The 26,858-nt window shown below is 40.9% G+C and overlaps 1 protein-coding gene across 29 annotated transcripts in view; it reads right to left on the bottom strand.

The window, feature by feature from the left end:
- The window catches only part of LOC111960007 (receptor-type tyrosine-protein phosphatase delta-like), a 648,092-nt gene that overhangs the window by 386,149 nt on the left and 235,085 nt on the right, over positions 1-26,858 (bottom strand). For all 29 annotated transcript variants that reach the window (XM_070437867.1, XM_023981849.2, XM_070437873.1 and 26 more), the window contains exons 5-6: positions 17,010-17,084; positions 9,929-10,040 (exon numbers count right to left, since the gene is read on the bottom strand). The gene's annotated coding sequence lies outside the window, so the exon portion shown is untranslated. The remainder of the gene's footprint in view (positions 1-9,928; positions 10,041-17,009; positions 17,085-26,858) is intronic.

The raw sequence follows: 26,858 nt of genomic DNA, 5'->3' as shown, positions 1-26,858 counted from the left end.
GTTCAAGTCAAGTTGTGCTATGTTTKGAAGTTACTTTATGCTTCCTAAATGTCTATGCATGGTTGATGTGCGATTGCTTGGAATGTAGAACAATACACTACAAAATACAGTTGAACTATCTCTCCAACAAAACATAACATGATCATGGAAAGTAAACACCAGCATATTAGATATGAATACTACATTGACTTTGTGGAGCTAATGGTCCTCGTTTACTTCAGAGGCACCAGGGCCAGCCGCAGCATTAGTGTCCATCTGGGGTAACGTGTGCTCTTTCACAATTTCCAGTTCTCTTTAGTTTCTGGGCATCCTCCCCAAACCCATAACTCAAATCTCCCCCACTCCCCAGTGATTGGGCTGTCATAATCATCACCATTAAGGCCTCAATGAGCTTGATTTACAAGTGTGGACATGGTAACAGCACGGCGCCAGGGGTGCCTGTCTCCTATCACCCAACCCAATTGTCCCTACTCAACCACTATGAGGCCTACTGGTAGTGAAGATGAGATTCCAAACAGCATTATTAGGACAAATAAGGTAAGTGTGATCACAGTAGGTCTCCATTGTGAAACRTTGACTTTCTTGACATAGTAGTGTGGGATCCTCTTCCTGATGTATAATTTGCGAATTTTATGATATATAAACCATCATATACCTAGGTCATCAATTTATAACAGTATCTGAGAAAATGGGCATTATTATGTACTGGGTATTATTATGTATTATTATTATTATGTTTTTTTCCCTAAACTCACAGAAAATAGTTGGAAGGTGGCTACTAAGAAAGCCATAGTCATTTTTGCCGTTTTACCAAGGCTATAGATGCATTTCCAAGGTAGCTTCTTTTGTTTTTTTACTCCTACATTTATGACACGTCCTTTTGAATGCAACATTCAAAAGGACTTTGACCATGGTTGATAAGCCTTTGGGCAAACCAATAACACTTTTCTGACCCCCTCATCCATACAATATTCTATACAACATATCATATTAGCCTGCATTTACCCACAGTTCTAGGCCTCTTGAATGATAGGCCACATAAATCTGTTTTAGAAACACACACAACAATATTTATATGTGGATTCCAAACCCCCTGTAGATAGCTTCCCTCGCTTATCACTGTTTGAATACAGCCAGCATTTTAAAAGCACTCGGCGTCTACGGAGGAAGAGTGGGGGTTATGCAGTTTTGTTTCGATTATTTTTCCAGAAAGATGGAGTTCTTAGCGGGGCCTCATCCTTGGCTGAAAAATGTAATTACTTCTCCTTCATATGAAAAATAACATTCCAATGTGAGAAAATAAAATGACATTCCTTTCATCTACTCTGCTTTCACCAGGGATAGTTTAAGTCCATACCAACATGTAGATTGGACTTTTGTTGATTTATGTGTTGCAGGCAAGTCTGGCGATACAAAGAATCCATGAAAGTACATGGGAAATGAGATAATGGCATTCATGGATGATTGACAGCTTCATCGAATCAATCGATCAAGGGATGACGGCAACATTGTTTAGTGAGTAATGAATGAATGGAATGTTCCAATTCAGAATCAGAGGAATGCAACAGTCATGAGGCTTCCTCTCCATGTCTTCCTTCCTAAGGGAGCCAATATGAGGCGTTCAACGTATTGCTTCCAGCTATGTTTTTAGATCAGTGCAGGCGAAGGAGAGATGCATGTTGGAGAAGACAGAGAAAATAGGCCTTTACAGTCAAGAGAACTGACACGTCAAATGATGGCTTGGATGTCTTCAATAGAGACTGCATATTCACCCTCAAGACACAGACAATCACTCACACGTAAACAGAATACACACCCCCAAACACACATCACACTTGAACACACGGATGCACATGTGCACAAGCATGCATGTATTTCATGAACCACGCATGACTCTTCTGGCACTCGTCACGTGGAAGGTGTCTGTGATAAGCTCAGGTATACGGTATATCATACTGTTGAGTTGGAGACACCATGGTTGAAGAACAAATGCAGAAATTTATACAGCTTTGTTTCAAGTGCATCCTCAAAACAGTAACATCAATGACATTAAAACTATTAAACAAAAGGCAACTTAATTAAATCCTCTTTTATCTATTCATCTACCTTCTACAAGACCCGCTGGTTCTATTTTGGGGCAAAGAAATACGAGGCGTTATTTCCGAATGAGAAGAATAGTGTCTTTCCATTGCATCAGATGAACAAGCCGGGATATGGGCTGAAATAATGCATGCCTTTGATGGACCTCAGGAAGCTGGTGAGGGGAGGAAGGCTCATAATAATGACTGGAATAAAGTGAATGGAATGGTATCACGTGTGTGTGATGTGCGTGTGTGTGATGTGTCGATACCATTCCATTAATGCCATTCCATCTATATTGCTATGAGCCCGTCCTCCCCAATTAAGGCGCCACCAGCCGTCTGTGTGACGGACAGAATGAGGAATGGAGTGGGGAGGCTTTTTATAGACAACACGGGTGATGGTGGCGATGTGAAAGGAGGAGAGGAAGTGGGGGATTCAAGATGCGCCATTCCAGAGACTCTCCCGCTCTCCTAACACAGTACAATGCCAACGGCATGGGCCGCTGAACAGACAGATGGTGGGGGTGACGCTATCGGACTTGAGACGAGAGGAGCGATAGAGAGAGGAGGTGGAGGAGGAGGTGGTGGAAAGAATAAAGCAACAAAAACTAAGGGAGGGAGGTTGGGGTGGGTGGGTTTGGGGGGACTTCCTTTGGGAGAACATTCATCTTGTATGAGCTTTGCATGTACAAATAGGCTTTGTACTTCATTACTGCATGAAATAAAAGTTGATTCTCACTGTCACTTTTCATTCCCGGACAAGGTGAGATGAAGACGTTGTCTAAGGTAAGAGACCTGGTACTGTCTTGCAGCGGAGGGGTAGGAAAGGAATATTTGAAAGGAATAAGTGCTAAAGGGGAGTGGGGTCTTTCAATGGCAGAGAGAGATGTTACATTGCTTGACTGCCATCTACTGGATATGTATTGAACAATATATAATTTGCATTGTTTCACTTCATGCAAGATAGAATAACGCTTATCCTAATTGTCTTTCAAATGTGTATTCATAATATTATTTATAGGCCTGAGTGTGCTTGAAATTATCTCTTCAAAATATGAAATCTCACTTTGACAGTGAGATTTTAAGCAAATCAAATACATTAGGTAAACAACTGATAAAGAGATTACATCCCCCAAAAAATGTTTGTGGTGCAGGCAAACTAATAATTTATGATTATTATTTGTGTATTAATATGTTTGTTAATTATGTTTATAGAAAATAAAGTAATGCTTTTCAATCTATYGTGCATAGCTTCTGCAACTGGGTCTAAGATTCTCAGTCCATGAAGCAATGATCTAAATTGTACAGTATGTATCGCCACGGACATATATATATATATATACAGTTTGAAAAACTCTGTACCTTGAAAGGTTACAATCTGAATCCCCTCCGTAACTGAAGTGGCATCACTAGATTGATCCTAGATGGTTATTCAATGAGGAACAGCACCATCATGTGGATGTATTGTAATTTACTGATGTAAAAATGTACAGCCCTTACTTACCAGTGTAGTAAACGTACTACCGTACTTGTGTAGTAAAGTGTAGTAAACGTACTTGTTTTATGCATTTTGGAGTAAACATGAGATTTTTAAGAGGGTTATTGTTTTGTAATGACCTGAATGTTCATTAATTGCCTCATTGAGAGTTGAGGAATTAGTTGTTAATCTGCCAACATCCATATTGATCCTTGTTCCCACTATTAATCACACTATGCTGTGCCAATAATAGGTGTAGCATAGGAAATCCATTTAGGAGCAATGCACAGTGCCTTCAAAAAGTATTCATGCTTTTTGACTTATTCCACATTTTGCTGTGTTATTTTTTTCTGTCACCCATCTACACATAATACTCCATGATGACAAAGTGAAAACAGGTTTTTAGAAATGTTTGCTAATTTATTGAAATATTTAATTTACATCCCTTAGTCAATATTTTGTAGAATCATCTTTGGCAGAGGTTAAAGCTGTGAGTCTTTCTGGGTAAGTCTCTAAGAGCTTTCCACACCTGGATTGTGCAACATCTTTCCATACTTTTTTTCAAAATTATTTTAAGCTGGTTGTTGATAATTTCTAGACAACCATTTTCAGATCTTGCCATAGACTTTCAAGCAGATTTAAGTCAAAACTGTAACTCGGCTACTCATGAACATTCACTGTCTTCTTGGTAAACAACTCCAATGTAGATTTGGCCTTGTGTTTTAGGTTATTGTCCTGCTGAAAGGTGAATTCATCTCCCAGTGTCTGGTGGAAAGCAGACTGAACCAGGTTTTCCTCTAGGATTTTGCCTGCACTTAGCTCCATTCCGTTTATTTTTCATCCTGGTAAGACTCCCCAGTCCTTAATGATTACAAGCACACCCATAACATGATACAGCCACCGCTATGCTGGAAAATATGGAGAGTGGTACTGAGAAATATGTTGTATTGGATTTGCCCCAAACATAATACTTTGTTTACAGGACAAAAAGTTAATTGCTTTGCCAAAATGTTTGCAGTATTACTTTAGTGCCTTGCTGCAAACAGGATGCATGTTTTGGAATATTTTTATTCTGTACAGGCTTCTAACTACAATGTTGTTGATCTAACCTCAGTTTTCTCCTATCACAGCCATTCAACTATATAACTGTTTTAAAATTACTATTGGTCTCATGGTGAAATGCCTGAGTGGTTTCCTTCTTCTCCGACAACTAAGTTAGGAAGGACGCCTGTATCTTTGTAGTGACTGGATATATTGATACACCATCCAAAGTTCAATTAATAACTTCAACATGCTCAAAGGGATATTCAATGTCTGCTTTTTTAAAACTAATTTACCAATAGGTGCCCTTTTTTGCGAGGCATTGAAAAACCTCCCTGGTCTTTGTTGTTGAAACTGTGTTTGAAATTCACTGCTCGACTGAGGGACCTTACAGATAATTGTATGTTTGGGGTACAGAGATGAGGTGGTCATAAAACAATCATATTAAACACTAGTATTGCAATTTATTAATAAATACATTTATAATTTATTATAATTTTACTCCTGAATTTAGGCTTGACATAAAAGGTTTTTATTTTAATTAATTACATTTATAAAATTTCCAAAACATAATTCCACTTTGACATTATGGAGTATTGTATGTAGGCCAGTGACAAAAAAATCGCAATTTAATTGCAGGCTGTAACACATACTTTCTGAAGATACATAAATGTGCATTTTACATTGTAGTGACCATGTACTGTACGTAAGCTAACTGAAAAAGTTTGCGAAGACAAATACACTATGAATGTCATTACTTCAGAATCCATTGTAAAATATTTTCACCTATAGTCCACATCTTACATCCATACGACAGTATCTACACAGTAGCAATCAAAACACTGCTTTATAAATACTACTGTATGGTTAACTGAGTCTAGCCACTTGCATCAGCCACTCTTTTCACATCAAATTCATGCAGAGTACCATAGACTGCCCACGTGGAGCACTAGGTAAGTGAAAGATCAGACATCTGTATTTCAAAAGCCAGAGAGACAGCGAGCCCTCAGCCGCCATGCAGTCTACTCACTAATGAGAAGTCAGACTCCAGTTATGCGTCATGAAAAATGAATCAGTCTTTAACACACAAACCCCCTGAATCGCCCTGAGACAAACTATGGGATTTAATTAAACTCATCAAATAATAACGTTCGGCTGGAGTTCCTCCTTCACTCATGCTTTCATGCTTTCCATTGAGCCTTCTAGCTAAACGAGTTTACCTAAAACTCCTCTCATATACTGTATATGTAATGCTCATAAATACTCAGGGTTATACTTAATAGGGGAACATGACTTAATAACAAATGAAAGCATTTTGCAACGCTGTTTAAATTAAGTAGCCCAACTGATTCAAAGAAAAATTGGTCTGGAAAAAATAGAATGAAAATCTATGGGTTTGTAGCTGAGGGATGTTCCAGAAAGGTGGATCAATGAGATGCCCAGGTAACCATCAAACATTGCTTGAAATCACTTCAACAACAACAACCAATATACAAATGTAGCTTTCTTAAATCAACCAGACTTATATGTGGCTGTTTATCAAAGTTAACTGGCTAATTTAATAATGCTTCTTTCTAGAATAGCGCATTAGTTGAGAAGTAATCAAAGATAAGCTCCTAAACATAACTATTCTATACCAATCATAATTCATTTATTCGGTTTGTGTTATTGTAAATTATTCACAAAGCTCTACAGTCACTGTTTCCTGTCCACTGAAGGTTTAGCTAGCAAAGCTCTACAGTCACTGTTTCCTGTCCACTGAAGGTTTAGCTAGCAAAGCTCTACAGTCACTGGTCCTGTCTATTGAAGATTTAGCTAGCAAAGTCAGAAACTCACCTTGGAACAAAACACCATCTGACACAAACCGGTGTTGATCCATTGTCCAAACCATATCTGTCTTTTCCAACAGGCAGTTTTTAAAAGACATTATTAACTGCAGGGGATTATGCTATTTGCTAATTCACAGAAGCCACTGACCTGTCTTTCATTTCAGTGTGCACTGTACCAAATAAAGTCATTTTCAATTTAGATGCTTATTTTGATCTACTTTGAATACATTAGTAAAATCTGATTTATCGAATAAGACTTAGATGCTTCATTGCTTCACATAATACACAGCTAATGCCAGGAAAATATGAAGATGGGCTGTGGGATGCACATACAATTTCTTGGTGAACAACCAAATCATGGCTTCTTCAGAAGTACTGACTCAAGACAATCCCTAGTATCCAGACTATGGCCAGGAGATTTACCTTCCAGTGACATAACCAGAAACAACTCATACCTTACACTAACGCCTAATAACATGTCAAATGTTACTGCTTACACATTATTCTTGGTTTTCTATTCCTGATAAAAGTACACTGACAAAAGTTGACCTTTTCAATACAAGCTAAATAAAATGTGCACTGTTGCCTACCGTTGCCATCTTAAAACTGAACGTTACTTCATAATTTAGGCAAATAAATCTTTATTTCACAGCAGCCTGCACAGTAATACAAAATAGTACACATTAAGTTGATTATAATGTGATATTCAGTTAAATAGAAAAGAGAAGACACCAAGGCCTGTATTCACAAAGCACATCAGAGTAGAATGCTGATCTAGGATCAGGACCCATCTCTTATTCATTATGATTTAAAAGGAAAAATGTCACTGTGTCCTCCTTCAATAAACAAGGAAACACACATGGGCACACACACACACACACACATATACTGTACATGTGCATATTCACACATGCACAAATGAGTGCCCACACACACTGACACACACATACACTTGCAGAGACACAAACACACAGATATACAAAAACAGACACACACACGCACACAAATACACGCACACGCACACACACACACACACACAAATGCCTGACTACATTTTCAGAAAGCTACTGTCCCTATCTTTTTGTCAAAAAGGAGTCAGAGAAAAACAAAAGTATTTTAAGAAGCAGGAATAATGTTAACTCAGTCAGCCATGTCATGTAATGTCATCAATAATTTAGCGCTTCCAAATCCACAGGAGGATAGGACATGGTGTTGGGAAAAAACGAACTCTGCAAGATTTGTTTTTAGGTGATGTCTTTAGACACTGATTTCATAATCATGATTCTACTAAAGTTAAAGTTGTTGACAATATTGTTAGTCTTAAAACTAAACAACTACAGTGTGTGTGTGTGTGTGTGTTCATGCCAGCCTACCTGCCTGTCTGCCTATCTGCTTGTCTGCCTGCCTGCATGCCTGTTTGTCTGCTTSTCTGCCTGTCTGCTTGTCTGAATGTCAGCTTGTTGCCTGTCGATCTGTCTGCTTGTATGCCTGCCTGTCTGTATGTCTGTTTGTCTGTCTGCTTGTCTGCCTGTCTGTCTGTCTGTCTGATTCTCTGCCTGTCGGCCTGCCTGTATGTCTTCTTGTCTGCCTGTCTGCTTGTTGCCTGTCTATCTGTCTGCTTGTATGCCTGCCTGTCTGTCTGTCTGTTTGTCTGCATGTCTGTCTGCATGTCTGTCTGCTTGTCTGCCTGTCTGTCTGTCCGTGCTGATTCTCTGCATGTCTGCCTGTCTGTCTGTCCGTCTGATTCTCTGCATGTCTGCCTGCCTGTCTGTCTGTGCTTGTCTGCCTGCCTACTTATCTGCCTGTCTTCGGTGTGCTTGTCTGCCTGCCTGCCTGCCTACTTATCTGCCTGTCTGTCTGTCTGCTTGTCTGCCTGTCTGCCTGAATGTCTGCTTCTCTGCATGTCTGCTTTTCTATCTGTCTGTCCGTCTGCTTGTCTGCCTGCCTATCTGTACAGTAGGTCTTCTTGTCTGCCTGTTTGCTTGTCTGCCTGTCTGCCTGCCTGTCTGTCTGTCTGTCGGTCTATTACCCCAAGTGTATATCTTTGTGTGTTTGTGTTTATATGCTGGCTTTATACCTCCATGTTCCCAAGTCGCTGTTTGGTGCAGAGTGGAACAGTAAAGCTAGGGGGAAGATAGCTCTCAGAAGCTTACATAAAGCCACTGGACTTTGTAATAATTCATGGAGCAAAAAGCTCTCCGCCTGCAATATTTATACCTACCTGAATGTGTTCCGTGACTGTGAGCTCTGTCACTGTATCAGGCCAGCTGAGGGGAAACTTTCCCTTTCTTTCAGAGGACAGGTTTCACCTAAAGGGCCTGTGGCACTGAGATAGATATTTCCCATAATGCACAGTCTGTATAATAATAATAATATATGTATTTTATACAGCACTTTTAATTTTATATAGGGCTTTTCATGACAAACAAGAATCTCAAAGTCACTTTGAACACAAAAAAAAGATTCAGGGATCGGCCAGTTCATTGTTGGTGGTCTTCCACAGCTTCTAGTGATGTAGATTTAAAATGGTCCTATTGAGGTCCAGGGGCATCATACACACATTATTTTAGAGGGGGCACCAGGTACATGAGGATGGAGGGGATGGGTAATTTGGAGAATGTAGCATTTTTCAAACACCTGAAATAGCTTTTTCTTTTATGTATATATCCCATGTGATAGTTCCCCATGTGTATAGGATGCTAATCATGGCTAACTTAGTTTGACTCCTATCCTTTGTTTTTTTTGTTATCTTCTCTGGGATATGTGGGACGCTAACGTCCCACTTGGCCAAAAGCCAGTAAAAATGCAGAGCGCCAAATTCAAATAAATTACTATAAAAATCTAACTTTCATTAAATCACACATGATAGACACCAAATTAAAGCTACGCTTGTTGTGAATCCAGCCAACATGTCTGATTTCAAAAAGGATTTATGGCGAAAGCACACCAAACGATTATGTTAGGTCAGTACATAGCCACAGAAAAACACAGCCATTTTTCTAGCCAAAGAGAGGAGTAACAAAAAGCAGAAATAGAGATAAAATGAATCACTAACCTTTGATGGTCTTCATCAAATGACACTCATAGGACTTCATGTTACACAATACATGTATGTTTTATTCGGTAAAGTTCATATTTATATCCAAAAATCTGAGTTTAGGCGGGATGCTACTGTCTCACTTGGCCAAAAGCCAGAAAAAATGCAGAGCGCCATATTCAAATAAATTACTATTAAAATCAAACTTTCATTAAATCACACATGAAAGATACCAAATTAAAGCTACACTGGTTGTGAATCCAGCCAACATGTCAGAACTCAAATAGGCTTTTCGGCGAAAGCAAACGATGCTATTATCTGAGGATAGCATCATAGTAAACAGAGAGAGAAGCATATTTCTTCAGTGCTTTCCCACTGAGAAAGTTGCTCTTCATGATGCCCTGCAGAAGGGCAGAAGGTTTTATTGTGCCAGAGATATAGTGAATGTGGGCCCTGAACTCACCCAGAACTGAGGCTCCTCTGTTCCACTCATGCAGATGCCAACATTCTGCCTGATGCCCAAGCTTCGCTCTCACCAACAACACCTGTCTGACCAATACCCCCAATGCCCCCACCTAGGAGAGGAGACGGAGAGCGAAAGGGAGAGAGAGAGAGAGAAAGAGAGAGAGAGCATGTAATAAACTGTGCAGTGCATAATTTGATCAGTCACTGATTAAACAACTAAAGTGAAAACCAGTAAACACTGCAGCCCTCCAGGACTAAAATTGTGCAACTCCACTCTAAACAAACTGTAGTTGAATTGACCAGGGATGACACAAAACCTACTTAACATTACAGAGCAAAGGATAGGTCTAAGATGTTGAATTCACATGGATATTAATAAAATATTGATAAAGCATGATTGAGTTATTCACTGCATTTGATTATGACTCTCGTGAGATTTAATTAAAACATATCCACATTTGAAATGGTTTGGACTATGACGGTGTGCCTGTGAGCTATCACGTAGGACATTTCCCTCCATTTCTCCCCACACCAACGTTGTTTGCTAAAAACATAGTTGATTAGTCTTGCTAACCTAATTAAGCTATGCTATCGCTAGTCCCTTTAAAAAAAATGGTGGATTGTATCATGTCAAAGAACAAACACCAGAGTCTAGCTATCATATCAGTTTTTAAGAAATGTTTTGTTTCATATTTGTCTTTGATTGGTTTCAAAACCTGTTCTACTCACCGCCGCTTTGAACTGGCTCCTAAGTGAGTGCTCGCTGATTAAGGTTGTCGTTTTAGCCACAGGTTGCCTCTTGTATTTGGTTTCTCACGTTAATGGGGGTTTTCATTGTTTATTTTAACGTTTAAACACTGATATGTGTCTTTGTTTTCATTAACTTGTAAAGTATTGGGCATTCAGGTGTGAATTGTGCAACAGTGTTGCGTATGAAGGGGTATTTCACAGTTCATTAAGAATTTCACTTTTTTGAAAGGTGTGAAAGGTTTACGCCAGGTTAGGGCAGGTCTATGGGATATTGAGGTAATATTACTATTGGCCAGCTGCATATTATTTTTGTAAACAACTATCCTCATCTTGCAATTTGTATATTTTGTAAAACACATCTCTGGATCCAGTCTGCTTCATCACCAGATTTACTGTAAATAAATAAACCTGATTTACTGTAAATAAATACACTGGATCAACTGTAAATAAATACACCTGATCTACTGAAATTAAATAAACCTGATCTACTGTAAATACATACACTGGTCTACTGTAAATAAGTATGCCTGATCTACTGTAAATAAATACACCTGATCTACTGTAAATACATACACCTGGTCTACTGTAAATAAATACACCTGACCTATGTCCTCTATCTCAACAGGCTGCTATAGTAAGTGTATTTCCAAACCTCTCTTAAAAGCAAGTGATTGGAGTATAGTTTCAGGATTGTATTAACACATCCAAAGCCCAATTTTTTGTATACATTTTTTATTGCTAGGTATTACTGCGCTGTTGGAGCTAGAAACACAAGTATTTCGCTTTATCACCAATAGACTTTGATTTGAAATCTTGCTTGGCATCACAATGCTTTCTTTCATGTGTTTAAATCGAAGCCCAAATCTGACATATTTCAGACTGTAATATATGCATATATTCATATATCTTCACTTTTGTAAGCAGGTAATGGGTGTGTAATATCACAGCATCAGTGTTAGAGTCGGGTGTGTCTCAGGGAGAGAGGGGAGCAGAGGGAAGCAGAATCTGCCAGTTTGGGCAGGAGGCCTGTGCTGGCAGGGCTCCCTATCGCCGGGGGCGGGGGCAAAGAGCGATGGTGCTCGCTGTCGTGTCGGTCACATGACCCCTGGGGTAAGAGTCCCCTCGAGCTGCGCCGCGTAATAAATAATCTGTCGGGCTGGCTGGCAAGCTCCCTCCAAACATTCACACACGTGTGCAAAGATACATGTGCGCGTACATGTGCAAGCACACACACTCACACAGTCGCTCACATTCTCTCACATGCTCTCACACACACACATACACAACCACACACACACAACCACACACACACAACACACACAACCACACACACACACACACACACACACCACACACAAACACCACACAACACACACACACACACACACACACACACACACACACACACACACACACCACCACACACACACACACACACACGCACCCACATAACACACGACACACCCCCACATACACACACACACACACACACACACACACAACACACACAACACACCATCACACACACACACCACACACACACACACACACACACACAACACACACACACACACACCACACACACAACACACACACACACACCACACACACACACAGCAGCAACACTATATAATACTCCTTCACATGCACACAGGCAGCTTGAGACAATGTATTTACTCACAATCCTACTGAGGAGAATAAATGTGGGCTTTATGCAATGAAAATATGGTCAAACAGATACCTGACATAATGCCTTTAAAAGCACAACATTGTGTCATTTTCTCATGACAACGGACAAGGTGTGAACGATTCAGAATGTCTACTCAAAATGTTAACCTTGTTACAAAACCATAAGTCAGTTATCATAACCTTTGTTTAATAAAGATGCATTTTGCAGTGACTCTCAGCTGTCTGCTAACATGAACTCAAACTATAGTTCACTAGCAGAAGTTGGTAGTCATAAAATGTGTGGATGTGTGCCACTTCAACTTAAGTGATACCAAAATACTCAGAGGAATCAGATAGCTATGTCACAAAGTTAGAAGTCTTAAAAGCTCAAATGGAATGTTCTGGCAGGTAGTTATATTGTTAACGTGTTAATGGCTGTCTTTAAAAGTACTCAGACACTCATGCATAAGAGGCCTACTGCACAGTACCAGTACATGACACTGTAGTTTTGCCACTGTCTACTACTTAGCAATGAAGTCCATGGCCCCTTTGTGTTTTCCTAACCCATGTCTTTACTTTACGGCAGCAGCATTTGTAAATGTCACCTTTCGTTTGGATCCCCTTGCCACCTGTGCCGAGAGAGAYTAGCTTTTAAACCACATCACACTGAAGACACTGAAACACCCATCTGTGGAGTGAAATGTGCTGTAATGTGTCTAACTCCCCATAGCTCTTAGTCTATCTATTTAACACCAGGTGAAGCAGAATCTATTATGGACTGCAAGAAAACCGCATAAGAACCGTTAAGAAATACAAGTGCAGCAAGAGTCAGCTAGAAAATAGGATACCTAGTCAGTTGCACAACGGAATGCATTCAACCYAAATGTGTCTTCCGCATTTAACCCAACCCCTCTGAATCAGAGAGGTGCGGGGGTTGCCTTAATCGACATCATTGGCTCCCGTGGAGTAGTTGTTGATGGGGGGTTAACTGCCTTGCTCAAGGGCACACCGGCAGATATTTCCCCCCTTGCCTSCTCAGGATTTCGAACCAGCGGCCTTTTTGTTACTGGCCAAACGCTCATKACCGCTAGGCAACCTGCTATCTCCCCTGAGTGAAAAAGCAAGGTGTTATGGAAAAAATCAAAAAGATCTGGCTATAAATTTCATGCGAAAGAGTACGCTTCGAAAACTCCCCAGCAGCATTTGATGAGTTCATTGGAGATTCTATAGACACGGAGAGAACCTTTGCACTGGCATATGGCATTCTCCCCTGACAGGGGAACGGGGACCGGGAGACAAACAGYCGCACCAATTACAACTGTACCCACAATCCTCTCTGGGGAGCCTATTGATCTTAGCCATCCCCGTCGTGGTCATGTGTTCATGTTGACTTGAGTCATTTTATTAGAAAGACAACATTCAAGTTCTTGGAAAAAGAAGTTACCACGCTGTTAGAGAAGTAGTTACTACAAATGCCACATTATAAGGGCTCAGCCACACCAATAGCGTTTGCTGGCCGATGGGTGAGAGTKCTTAGCACCTCTGAACAGAGTGCCGGCTGTAATTCACGAACCGAGTGTGTGCCAAAGTTCCTGAGCATGTCTTTAAGTAAGTCATTGCCTACATTACCATAAATTAGTCAACCACGCTCCTTTTCTCATCTCGACAGTATCTCCAGTATGTTGTTGTTTTTCCATTAACACTACTACCTCAATGAAATATAATTATTGAGCTTTTCCAACACACCTTCAGTCACTGTATGTGCAAATACACGCCAACACAAGGTGTTTATTTTGATAAAGAGCTGTYTTTCTTTTGAGTACGTGCCTCTGAAGAGAAAATAAACTCCCAAAACAAGGATAGCATATCCATGTAACCTCTAAGCAATTKCATAAATGTGGACATTATTAACAACATGTTAATAAGATATGATCTTWAAAAAAATTGCATGTCATCAAATACAATATATTGTATACTTTTGGCAAATGGCCATGGATAGGATTGTGTTTTGATGAAAGCATATTGTACATGGGATGTTGGAATTTGGATCATGGTGTGTTTTGAATGGCCTATTTACACAGAAGTACTTGAGTAGTAGAGTTGTTTGCTCCCCGATGAGCTATAGTGATTACATAGTATCAGTGTATTCAAAAACATGGGCTATGATAATACATAATATACTGCTCAAAAAAGTGTTAATGAAGTTGGTAACCATGTAGAAAAAATGTATGAGAAAGCTTACAGTACAGTATGTGCTTACTTATAACATGGCATTTGCTTTATGACCCTCCGCCATAGGTATGCTACTGGTGTCTGTTCTTGCAGCGACATGGTCATTTGTGCTCGTCTCTTCCGTGTTTTTTTTGTTTAAAGTGTTTTAAAGTTGCGATCTACCTCAACCATGAAAGAGACTTATTCAAAATAAAATTAAAACAGATAGATATGGGGKCTCTTTTATTCCAACAGCCATTAGGCTGTATAATAGATAGTCTGTTGGTCCCTCGAGTATACGGCATATTGCACTTTCACTTTCAATGTGTWYCTATAGCACTTTGAATTAATTATTTTGTGTAGTTTCTGTGTTTTCATGTTTTATGTACAGTCTTTTTAAGCACATGACAAAATTAATTTCCTCATGGTGGGATAATAAAGTTGATCTGAATTCTTGCCTCTGATTGGCTTGAAGGGCCTTCTAGAGCATGCATTATTTCCCTTTAAACAACGGGTGGGTCTAATCCTGGATGCTGATTGGTTAAAGCTGCATTGCAACTGGTGTCTATTCCACAAGTTACCACAAGGCTATGAAGTTGAAATGCCTATTCATTGTTCCATCTCACTGCACAATCCATCCATCCAGTCTCATCAGCCCAACCAGGCAATTTCAAAAATGTATCTCCACTGTAAAAAAGCATCTAGACATTATCTCCCCTTCTTTTAAGCTAGCATTTGGTTTTCAGCAGCGGATATTTGTATAAACCTTGCTATCTGTCTCTCTGACCTTTGCAACATAGTTTCAGAATTGAAATTTGATCTTCACTGTCCCATTGAGGATTAACGTGTCAGGACGAGACAGAAATCTTTTCTCAGCCAATCGAAATCATGAATCACCATAATTTTATGGATATATACAAAGACATTTCAATAGAAAACAGGTCAATCAAAACAAAATGCAGCTAGTATGCTGTTTTTCCAGCTTTAGTTTGAAATTATTGTGTTACCTGTGTATTGGCAAGCTCCTCTGAAAAGTGTCCTCCTCAAAGTGTCCTATGCCAGGAAATCGCAAATCACTAGCTCATTATTATGAATGTATGCAGCTACTTTGCTGTTATTCTGGCTGCACTGTTTGGTGTGACTGTGTTAGCCGTAGTTGGCTAGCTAGTAAGCAAGTGATAAGAACATTTCCAGCCAGCTTGGCATGAAAACACTTAAAACGAATGACTGTGCCGTGTCCATAGATATACAGTACATAGAACAAAAAAGACTGGGTTGCGTCTCTGGCAACCTAACCGATAGAATGAACCACCAGTCGGCTTGGGTGGCAACTCTAGATCCTTCCACGGGACTATATATCCTGGAAGGATAAAATACTGTTTTTAATGAAAATATGTCAATATTTTTTTTTATATGTTGGTAACCATGTTCTTACATGTTTGAGATGCTTTGAAAGCAAAAGCTGAACATTATAAGGCAATGTTGAATTTGATTTCATAATAGCAAGCTAGGACTGATGGTTTGGTTTGCTAAGCTAGCAAGTCTGTTTGGTTACCAAGGAAACTACTGTAGCTATCTAGTAAACTTGCTACCTACTTCAGTGGATGTTGAACATATTTCTACAGTAGTTGCCTACATTTCAATCAGACTCCATGCGTTCTCTGAAAAATAATGAAACTCTGTGAAAGGTGAGTGACACTTTACTAGCGCGTCGTGTCACACACCTTCCACGTCGGGCATTATTTCTCATAAAACGCATAGCCCCTTACTGATTATCCCTTACATAATGGCATGTTTACATGCAGTAAGAGTACAGTTGAATAGCCAGTGTAGCTGTGCAGTGTTGGCTGTTGGAGTTATTGTCTGTCTGAAGGGTAGAGTTTCCAGCTTGCTGTCGAGGAGGAACCTTTAGGGAAGGGAATGGCTTGGGACCCTCAAGTGATGACAGGGAGAGACAGCCTGTGTGTGTGTGAGTGTGTGTCAACTAGCTCTCTGCACAGACCACTGTAAGCTCTACACAAATAAAACCTGTCCAACTCCACTTCCTCTTTCCACCGGTGGACACGTGGAGATAGGCCTCCCTTCCATCAGCAGTGTGTCTATGGAGACTCTATGGAGAGGATCAACCATCTGCTGAAACAGCAATAGACCTGCTTCCCCTGAGGGGGGTGCTACTAGCATGCTTTATCTGTGGTGTTTAGCTAAACTGGTTTGTATGATATACCGTATACAGTACAGCTGTTTAAAAGGCAGCTGTTTTTGAAGTCAATTGGTTGATTCATCTCAGTGATGTGACAATCATCTATAAGACAACCTATAGTTCCTTTATTTGCCCATTTCATTTAGTGACTGGTGTTGATATGGCATTGGTGGAGGGTTGACATTTCAACGAAAGTGCTTAAAGTTTGAACGGGATGAAGAAATGTGTCACCGATCTGCATTGCTCTTACCTGTTTGGAACAGTTGATAGCAATGCCGCCTCGGACCGGAAGGAATGAAAGAATCAGAACTCCTCAGGAATTTCCCTGGAAAAGAAGATGAGATGATGGATTTAGGTGATACCACCCCAACGATTGTCAATGTTTTTATTACCCATTTAGAGCCAACCATGTGATGGCAATACATGTGTCAATACGATCATGCATAGTATATGTGACTTCCGCATGGAGAGGATGTCAATGTGACACAAATGGGACCATATCCCCTATGGGCCCTGGTCAAAGGTAGTGCACTTTGTAGGTAACAAGGTGACATTTGAGACGCAACCAAATAATATTGACCAAGTATCACTGAACACTGGAGTTCATATGCTTCACTGATTATACAGAATACCAAGAAAGGAAACAATTGTGTTACAAACAAAGCCCCTATGGAAGTTCAGAGAAGTCAGTGGTCGGACTCAGTGGTTTTCAGTTCATAAAGGAGTCCACCCAAAATACACCTACACATATTTATGAAGTGACAGTTTCCTCATTATACAGTCACTGATATGTGCATTGCCCCCACCCATCCACTACCTCTATCTTTATTTCTCTCTCCCCCTCTCTCTCTCTCTCTCTCTCTCTCACACACACACACACACAGTCTCTCCATTCTCAGTCTAATCCTCTCTTTTTCTCTTTCCCTCTCTCACCCTCCCTCTCTCTGTCTGTGAGCAGCCTTAATTGATTTGTCTTCAGCTGCATATCGGTCGACAGCTGGGAGATAATGGGGACGTAAAGGAACACAGACGAGCCCCGAAGGACCAGAGAGAGCTCCTTCTCACCAACGACACACATTCACACACACAGAATCGCACAAGCTCTCACACGTACAAAACACAAGCTCCAACCCTCTCCAAACTCAAAAGGCCGGGGATAATTCAAAGTCTCAGCTCGTACTGTGTCCTTTCGTATTCTACCCACAACCYAGCCTTTGGTTTATTCTTCCACCTCATCACTTAAATATGCAAAATCATCTGTTTACTCTTCGACAGATCAAAGTTTGTCCCACCCTTCATTTTTTCCCTCTCAAGAGTTCTAAAAATGATTTATTTCATTATGCAAGCCAACAAAGAGCGGTGGCGTTCTGCTTCTTATAACCCGGCATTGGAGCTTGCTGATTAATTAGCTTGTATAATTAGCTTAATGATTTAGAGAAACACAGCTCCAGCCACCCAAGAAGCTATGCTAATGGTCTCCTGTCTACTGGAATTAAAATGCCCATAATGTCAGTACCCAAATAGTCGAGATAAGAACTATGAGTTAGTAGATAGGTGTCAGAGAATGTACTATTATTTAAATAAATGTAAAGGTGGTAGATCAGCTATAATATTGCAGATAGATTGTAGCTTCCATCAATGTAAATGTCTGCATCATTTCCAATACCTCATATTTTTTTGTAAATATAATATATATATTTTTTTGTAAATATAATATATATATATATATATATATATATATATATATATATATACAGTATATATAAAATCTCTTTCAAACATATTTTCCCCTACCCCTACCACCCCTCCTCTAATTGGAGTAAACTAATGAACAACAACACTTAGGCTTTTACTTCCAGCTTATACATACCATATATGTTCAGAGAATGTTCGTTATGTGTTGCAGCATCATGTTAGCTGATACTGTAGCAAGGTGATAGCAGATAGGAGCAGTACTGAAAATTATTATTTTTTCCTTGTGAACATAAACCATCACCAACTCAAGTGTCCATAGAATGACAGTCGGGTGTCCATACTAGGACAGTGTGGTATCCATAGTATGACAGTATGGTGTCCATGGTATGACAGTACGGTGTCTATATTAGGTCAGCCTCAGAGTCACACAGAGTTTGTATCCCATACACTAGAGCAGTGGTTCTCAATCTCGGTCCTGGGGACCCAAAGGGGTGCAGTTTTGCTTTTGCCCTAGCACTACACACCTGATTCAAATCAACAACTCCTCATCAGGCTTTGATGATTTGAATCAGGTGTGTAGTGCTAGGGCAAAAACAAAACTGTGCACCTCTTTGGGTCCCCAGGACCAGGAGAACCACTGCACTAGAGTTACAAGTCATGTGACTGAATAAGGAAGTATGTTTTGGAGCTGCTGAAAACGGTGGGGTTTCGCAAACACATCAGGATCAATACAGAGCAGCAGGGGTGTATCCATTAGTGCACACTGTAGCAAACTGTAGCAAAGCACTTTGCAATGCAAAACGTTTTGCCTACGAAATTAGAATTTTTGGTCCATTTGGTTCCTCGTGAATACACCTCAGGTGAACAAAGTTGGATAACCTCTTTACATGTCTGTGTAATATTTTTCATTTACTGATAACAGTGGCTAAGTAGGAACATTTCTAGGCCTACTGTATCTCTATATACCCCTGATGCAAAATGTACAGAATATATACAGGTACCTGCCAAGATAAAGAAAACACTTGAGTAAATGAGGGATATAAAGTATATTGATAGCAGGTGCTTCCACACAGGTGTGGTTCCTGAGTTAATTAATCAATTAACATCCCATCATGCTTAGGGTCGTGTGTAGAAATGCCCAGTTGCCCATTATTTTGGCTACCATGACTAGAAGAAGAGATCTCAATGACTTTGAAAGAGGGGTCTTAAATGAGCATATGGTGGTTTAAGGTGTTTGTTGTGTGTCTAAGTTACGAGATCTCAAACCCAATTCAACACTTATTGGAGATTCTAGAGCGGCTCCTGAGACAGCGTTTTCCACCACCATCAACAAAACAACAAGTGATGGAATTCTCATGGAAGAATGGTGTTGCATCCCTCCAATAGAGTTCCAGACCCTTGTAGAATCTATGCCAAGGCACACTGAGGRTGTTCTGGTGGCTCATGGTGGCCCAACGCCCTATTAAGACACTTTGTTAGTGCTTCCTCTATTTTGGCATTTACCTGTATCTGTATATACACAGAAATCCATGTACATTCATCTTAGAAGACAAACAGCTTGACAGCAGATATCAATGGCATGCCACACACCCTTCTCCCTAAGACACACACACACACACAAACACACATACAAACACACACACGCAGACATTAGGTATGCYGCAGCCCACACCGAGATTATGTCTTCTCCTCTCTTACCGACGGAAGCATCAGCATTCCCAACCACACCTGAAACATAAATCCCACATTTATGACCTTCCCATAACTGTAAGTAACGCTCAAGCACCAGGATCAGCTCATTAAAGCCACTGGGAGTGGAGAGGGAACGTTGCTCAAGCGCTAATGTGCAAGTACCCCTAAAAGGCAGGTCAAACGAGTGGGGTTGAAAAAACAAAAGGGAAAACAACGTTTTTCTACCGCTTGTAAAAACCACTGGCAGGGGACAGAAATGTATTGAACGCTTATACCAGACCAGGGCACAACATTTGAGTATTTTGTAGTTTATTTGAAAACACCAACTTCTCAAATACTCGAGGTAGTCGAATATAGATTATTTAGAGTTTCAATTAAAAGGCAACCATTTTTTTTGATATTCAAATACAGGTCTCAGGTCTCAGTATTTTGAATAGCTCTCAGAAAACCAGGTATTTGAATATATACAAGTTATTTGAAAACAGAAATGAATCTACTCCCTGACGAAGGCCATGCAGCCGAAACGCGTCAGAGTTTTTAAACTTTGTTTCCATTGAACATGACATGTAGATAAAGGCCTTTTAATTAATTATATGAAGAGTTCCTTGGTCCTCCTTTCTTTTTGATGACCAATTTACCCCTTTTACCAAAGAGCACCTTCTGTCTACCAACATCTACTACTGTGTTCCTTAGCAGCGCTTCCCTTCCTCCTTTTTCTAAAAATATATCTTTATTTGATGGCTGCCAAGTATTTGATGAAGAACCAAAAACTACAACAGTTAGTTGAATAAGTCTAAATATATGATCATAAGCACATGGTTTGGAGGGCTCTTAGATATGAATCTTAATATAGCCTGTAGCTTAGAATGAAATGCATGAGTGAATCACCTCAACATTAGAGTAGACCACTTTTGCAGCTTCAAAATGACTAACAAACATATTTGCATAATGAATGAGACATAAGGTAATACATTGACATCAAGTTCTTCTACATGTGTAGTAACTTAGTGATTATTATAATAGCAACATTGTTGTTACATAGGACTTCTATAATTGCATAATAATGGAGTTATTACATAAGTGGAATAAGGAACAGTCACTATTCCTCTTGTGGACAGTAGTTACAAAACCTCTCAGCTCATTGCTATGCAATTAAAATGCAATTACCAAAGTATTATGTAACAAAATGCCAATAAAATGTTATTCCAAATGTAATTTGAGTTTTATTACACAGGTACGAGAACAGTTTCATTTTAATTGTTACTGAGAACGCTAACATTAACAAAAATATGTCTTTTAAGTGTCGAAAAGAAACAAAATATSCCAAAACTGCCTTCTTAAATCAAGTGCAGCCAAGGTAGGTTGAAAATCATTTTTGCTTGTATTCTGAGTAAACTGTCCCTTTAAATATGTGTGTTTGAAACAAGAACACTTACCGTCAGATGGACAAAGAGGTTAGTTTGCAAATGGCTTTGAATTACTCTGCAGTATTTTTAGGTATCAAAAAAACTTTTTTATAGACTTTTTTTACTTTGTGGTATCCAATTGGTAGTTACAGTCTTGTCTCATCGCTGCAACTCTCGTACGGACTCGGGAGAGGCGAAGGTCGAGAGCCGTGCGTCCTCTGAAACACGACCCAACCAAGCTGCTTCTTGATACAATGCCCGCTTAACCTGGAAGCCAGCCGCACCAATGTGTCAGAGGAAACACCGTACAACTGGCGACSGTGTCAGCGTGCATTGCGCCCGGGCCGCCACAGGAGTCTCTAGAGCGTGATGGGACAAGGACATCCCTGCTGGCCAAACCCTCCCCTAACCCGGGCAACGCTGGGCCAATTGTGRGCCGCCCCATGGATCTCCTGGTCGCGGCCAGCTGCGACAGAGCCTGGACTCGAACCAGGATCACTAGTGGCACAGCTAGCAACTGTGATGCATGTTGACAGGTTCATTCAGTAGTTGAGCATCACAACTAAGTTATACTTATCTGTACAATTTATCATTGGTTGTAAATGTGGTAATTTACTAGGCCGTCCGCCGCTGACGAGGTATAAAAGTCAGACTTGGACAAACATGAGATGGGAGGATGAATATGAAACCAGGATGGTTGGTTCTGATGGACCAGGCAGGTGAGGGGAGAGTGCATAAAAATGTTGTTAGCCGTAAAGGCATTTTAACGTTCCGGGCCGTCATGCCAGACAGAGAATGAAATATCTGTCAATGACAGGAAAGTAACATCACAATTCAAGTAGCCCTACATTTCAAATACACATCAATCTAACATAAAGATGCTCAAGATGATTAACTGATGACAATCTGATTGTAATGACACAAAGGAGTATAGAGTTAAATATACCTTTGACTGTTTCTTCAATGATAATCAAATAAAACAAACATTCAATTATCATAATAAGCTAATCATCAGTGATCACAAGTACTACTGCAAACACACAAACACTGGCTTAGCTTCCATTCATGCGTACACTACCAAATAACATTGGGAAAACATTACATGTAATATCCCCAGCACTACCAATCCCATCTAATTACAGAGTTTCAAGCAGCCTGTCTGAGCTGTGCTGAGCTGTGTTGCAAGCAGCAGGTGCAACGAACGGTATTCACTTGTGTGAGCGGAAAACATCACAGTTTGAGCTGACACCATTCTGTCAGAAACTCAGGCTTGCTTGTCAGCACTGTAGTCGGCTCTCCCGAAACAAGCCTATAAAAGCTACCAAAGGAAAGGAAGGAGCTGGTTTCTTTCCCCCGGTTCTCGGCCCCTACAACTGGCTCTGTGGCGCACGACTGCATCATCAACAGTTCAATATAGTGAGATTCTGTGCATCACATGTCAGATCAATGGACGTCAATGAGGGTAGCTGTTGATGCTAAAACTAACAGCCTGGCCAATAGCTTCTACCCCCAGACCATCAGGCTGCTGAATAGCCACCACTAGCTTCTACCCCCAGATCATCAGGCTGCTGAATAGCCAACACTAGCTTCTACCCCCAGACCATCAGGCTGCTGAATAGCCAACACTAGCTTCTACCCCCAGACCATCAGGCTGCTGAATAGCCAACACTAGCTAGCTGCTTCCCAAATAATAGCGCTGCAGTACTGTGAGGACAATGCCTTCACAACCCTCTAAATTAAGGGATTGTGTTTTGTACACATGGTTTCACACACACATGCACGCATGCACACACACGCACACACTTCAATGCAGGTGTACACAGATGTTATGGCTAGGCTTAATTCCTTTGAATTCAAGTGTCCCCCAGTAAGTACTTCACAACCTGCATCCCTAAACATACAGCATTTGTGTGAACTGGAGAATGTGCTGCCTGCTCAAGGCCTGCTGGAGTGTATAGATGTATCTCCAAGGTAAGGCCATAGCAGTACAGTACAAAAAGCTAGCTCTTTGATTTGACTGCAATTGATGTTTAAAAAGGCAACTGGCCACCCGGTTGACAGCTTGCTTCCCTCAACCCCCTCCTTATGTTGCTCTGGCCTAGCACCTATCTCTCTCCATCTCTCCATGTGTGTCTCTCTCCACATCACTCTCTCTCCCTCCCTCCCTTTTCCCGAGTGTAGCGGTAAGCTAGCGCCGACGGGTAGCCCACCTCTTAGGTGTGTGTTACCAACCAGATAAAAGGCTGAAGGGGTGGTGGGGAAATGGAGGTGCTGAGGGGCTTTGATACTCAACCCATCACTTTTACACATTCCCTCCTTCTGCCTTCCATCAAAGCTTCCATCTGCAAAGTTCTCCATCYGTGCTTAAGACCACGCTCCTCCCAAAGGGGGTCATAATCTACTCAGCCAACGTGATCTCAATCATTCAAATGTCACATCGGCACGCGCGATAAACCTTCTATCAGCACACACAGAAGAGAGAGGAAGGGGGAAGGGAGGACGGGGAGAGAGAAAACACATTAAAGCCAAAGCAGAGGAATTAGATAAAGGAGGGGAGGGCACTCTCTTAGGAAATTCATCGCCCCGTTCAGTCCTCACTCTGTCTTCCATCTCTTTCGCTCTCTCTCTATATGTCTCTGTCTTTCTCTCTCTCTATCTCTCTATCTCTCTCTGCTCGTCCTCTCTCTATTCTCCTGCTGCTCTATGCTGCTCTCTCTCATCTCTTCTCATCTTCTATCTCTGCTATCTCTCTGTCTCTATATCTCTCTCTCTCTCTTATCTCTCTCTCTATCATCTGCTATCTTCGTCTGCTATCTCTCATCTCTTTCTCTCTATCTCTCTCTCTATCTCTCTCTCTATCTTCTCTCTATCTCTCTCTCTATCTCTTCTTATCTCTCTATCTCTATCTCTCTCCCTATCTCTTCTCTCTATCTCTCAGGCTCTCTATCTCTCTCTCTCTATCTTTCTCTTCATCCCTCTCTCATACTCTGCTTCTTAATCTCTCGTCTCTATATCGTCTGATCCGTCATGCTCTGTGATCTCAACTGCTTGTTCCTCTCTTTCGCCGTCAGCTTTGATACTGATGGCCAAGAAGATAGAATGACGTGCGATATGATGCAATATTCTTTAGACAAATTCTGGTTCTGTGGCTTAAAAGGGGGGGCTTTGCAATCAGAGCGCCTGTGCTGCCTTTCCTTCACGACCATTGACACCCATCTGCTATTTTTAGATCAGTGATCATGAAGGAATCAACGAAGAAAGAAAGAAAGAAAGAAGAAACGAAGGAGACAAATCCTTTGCAGTGTTATAGAACTGTAACTCTGCCTAAGTATGTGATTGCAATCCAATGAATTGAGATTGATTGATATTGGAAACATGATTCAATCAGAAAGAGTCAAAACTGTCATAACTAAGTTGTCCTTTTCCTTTCCTTCCTGATAGAATTTCCTCCTCTATCCCTCTGTCCTGATGTATTACTCTCGGAGCCATCAAAACCAAAGTCTACCCCTTTCAAATCTCATGAGCTCTCGGAGGCCGCTGAAAAAAGTAAACAGATTTGTTCTGAAAAATCTCTCGCATTTCCTATATAAATCCACTTGTCGCGGCATAAATCCTGGGAAGTCAGTGCCCCATGCCACTGCTTATTAGCTAGCTGGGGATCAATTTATCACCTTTGCCAGACAAAGGAACTGAAGCGGCTGGGGATAGACTCTCTGTGTTTGATTTATAGGGCACTTGGATAGAGAAGGCGTTTTTGGGTCATGCAAATTCAGAGCAGGTGAATTCACACACGCACGTGCGCACACACGCACACAGCACCTCCATTCTCTGGAATTAATTTTCTTGTCAGTGTTAGAGACTACGCTACAGTTTATGGGTGTGTGCATAAGTGGGTTGGGCGGTTGAGGATTGGGAGGGAGGGAGGGAGGAATACGGTACAGTTATTCACATAAAAAGGTTGAGTCCAATTTTTTCTAAGGTCAGTTTTTGTGTGGTCCCTGATGGTTTGAGTTATACTTCAGGGAGCATATCAATTGATCCTAGATCTGTGCCTAAGGCTGACTGCCAAACTTCTACCTGATGCGATTCACTAATATACGTTACACGTCTAACCCATAACCCAGAGGTTCTTTGCATGTAGTACCACACCACCACCACTAGTCGGTGCTGTTGTTCCAAGAATGCCACAATCACTCCTGTGACCCATTTTCATGCCAGGGAAGGTACTGGAATGTGACTGCCATGACTGCCTCACCTCACCTGTGATAACCATCCTCCTCTGTCTTGTCTCCTCATAAAAAAAGGTACTACATATCTGTAACAGCTGTAACCGAGCACTCAAGGCTCTCGTTTYTAATTGTCCTCATGTAACTGAAAGGGGACGAGACAAGGGAGTTGGATAATGGGTTTTCAGATACGGTGATGTTGAGGAGTGGTGAGGAGAGGAGAGCTGCTGCTCTCAGTTGTTACAGGGAGGGTTTGACGAGTTGCATCACCTCACACTTGGATTGAAAGTGAAAGACAAACATCTCATCAGTACAGAGACTGAGGCACTTTTCAGTTGAGAACTTTGGGAGTAGTTGGAAAGATAAGTGTGAAGATTAACTGGTATCTACAATGTATTGGACAAAAGTTATGTTGTCCATGGTTCAATGATTTCATAATGTGTGTGAGTTGTTAGCCATGTGACATGTTCAAGTGTGAAGGACACATACTAATTGCAGACAAGTGACGGTGAACTGCTAGACTGTTTGTGCTTTTGTGTACATAATTGAATGCATACATGCAGTATTCTCCATATGTGTGTGCATGTACTGTCAGTATGAGTATCTATGTGCGCAAAAACAAGATGATCTCGTTCCCTCTCTTGATGCCTCTTGACAACAGGGTGTAGCTTGGTTGCCTCACTATCCTGTTGTCTTGGCTCCCGGCCACGCTCATCTCTCTCAATAACAAATTAGCCTGTTCCAAGCAGCACATTTCTCCCACACCTAGGGAAAGAACAGATCTTAGCTGTGTGTGTGTGTGCGTGTGAGAGTGTGTGTGTTAGTCACACCACTCTTTTAGAAATTAAGAGCAGAAGACTAGCCGTTTGCTGAGTGGGCAGGGGGAGCGGAGGAGGGAGAGAGCGAGGGAGATAGAGAGAGAGTTATCTAACAGAATTAGGCAAGAACAAGGAGAACAATGGAGACGAGACCACTTAAAAATACTCTGACGAGAACCCTCTTGCAAAAAAGGATGGGTAACAACATAGCTGAATCCCTTTCCCAAGTTATCTCCCCCTCTCCCACTCCTTTTCTCTCACA

Source organism: Salvelinus sp. IW2-2015, linkage group LG37 (assembly GCF_002910315.2).
Source record: "Salvelinus sp. IW2-2015 linkage group LG37, ASM291031v2, whole genome shotgun sequence".
Lineage (NCBI taxonomy): Eukaryota > Metazoa > Chordata > Actinopteri > Salmoniformes > Salmonidae > Salvelinus > Salvelinus sp. IW2-2015.
Note: the sequence above shows the minus strand (reverse complement) of the source record. Positions and strands in the feature narration are given on the sequence as shown.